Source organism: Colobus angolensis, unplaced genomic scaffold (assembly GCF_000951035.1).
Source record: "Colobus angolensis palliatus isolate OR3802 unplaced genomic scaffold, Cang.pa_1.0 Scaffold163, whole genome shotgun sequence".
Classification (NCBI taxonomy): Eukaryota; Metazoa; Chordata; class Mammalia; order Primates; family Cercopithecidae; genus Colobus; species Colobus angolensis.
In genome coordinates this window covers 1,048,501-1,049,942 of record NW_012114744.1, presented here as the reverse complement: position 1 = coordinate 1,049,942, position 1,442 = coordinate 1,048,501, and positions in this window count along the sequence as shown.

Genomic DNA, 1,442 nt, shown 5'->3' with positions numbered 1-1,442 from the left:
AGAGCAGACAAGTGGCTGTGACAAAACGTAGCCTAATTTTCTACGTTGCGGAAATGATTTGTCTTGTTTTAAGGTATTAATCTTCTATACCCAGTTAAGCTTATTTACCAAAGATTAGGACAGAACAAAATGAGATAAAAATAAACCCAAATGTCCTCCCGTCCCTCTGTCTTCTCTTATCCATTCATCTAGCCACCTCCTCCCTCATTTATTTTTTCTCTCATGGAACGATCTTGATGGCCTCTATACCTTGTGGGTTTGACTGACCTAAGAAATTTCCACATATAATTTGGCTTCTATGCAGAGGAAATGAAATAATTATTAGATCTCCATAAAATAATAACTAAAGGCATTAAAAATTATAAAACCACAATCTGTATTAATCACTGGACCTAAGAAAGGTCCAGTTGAAAACCATATGAAATATAAGATTTTCTCAATATTTCAGAGAAATGCCTATTTAAAATTATAGTTTGCAGATTACAACCACCATCTCTGCTCTAAAATTTAAATATCTTAAAAACACGAGCACCTTCAAAGTTGCCTATGTTTTTATATTTGTAACTTAATATAAATCCACTGTCAAACTTAATTAACATTTCAAAACCATACTCAATGATCCCTTTTTCCCTTCCTCTTTCTGTGTAACTATAAATCGACTGCTCTATCCATTCAGCCATCCATCATTCATCCCTCCATTCATGTATCTATCCATCTGTATATCGATAATCTATCATGCCCAATTACTTGACAGAATTTTTCAGCAATTTTATTATTAAAACTTTACTGATTGTTTTCTCATAAGCATACTAGTCATACAGTTCAACATTACTGAAAAAACTATGGGCTGTTATGAGTTGTTCTGCCTTATTTACAACACACTAGGATATTAATATAAACTTAGCTATTTGCTCCAAGTATATATTATGACTAATTATTTGGAAAAATAATATTTCACTTTAGACCCCACTTGTAATTCAGAATTTCATGTTCACAAAATACCCATAATATTGCCTTGTGACAAACCCTTAAAATACTTTCTTAACATTCCTGTATGTTTCTACATGAAATTTTACTGTGAAGAGAGCCAAAATTCAACAAAAATCTCAAAAACAAATATGCTGCCATGATGTTACTGAGATACAAAGTTAAAGTCAGAATTCCAGTAACAAAAAAATGCTTATTGGAAAATGTTTTCATGCATTTTATCTGAGCACACCCAACTTTCACCTCCAATTCAAGCAGTTTCATTTACAGGTGTGCAGAATTCATTAAAATAAGCAAAACGTATGTTTATTATCAAAAAATTGAAGACACAGTTTTTCAGTACAATTAATTATCTAATCCTCCAGTGATGACTTTCAGGATGACACTTCCATCTGGTGGTCCAAAGCTACATGACAAATTCTGTCATCAACAAAAGCAGAATAAAGTACACTCTC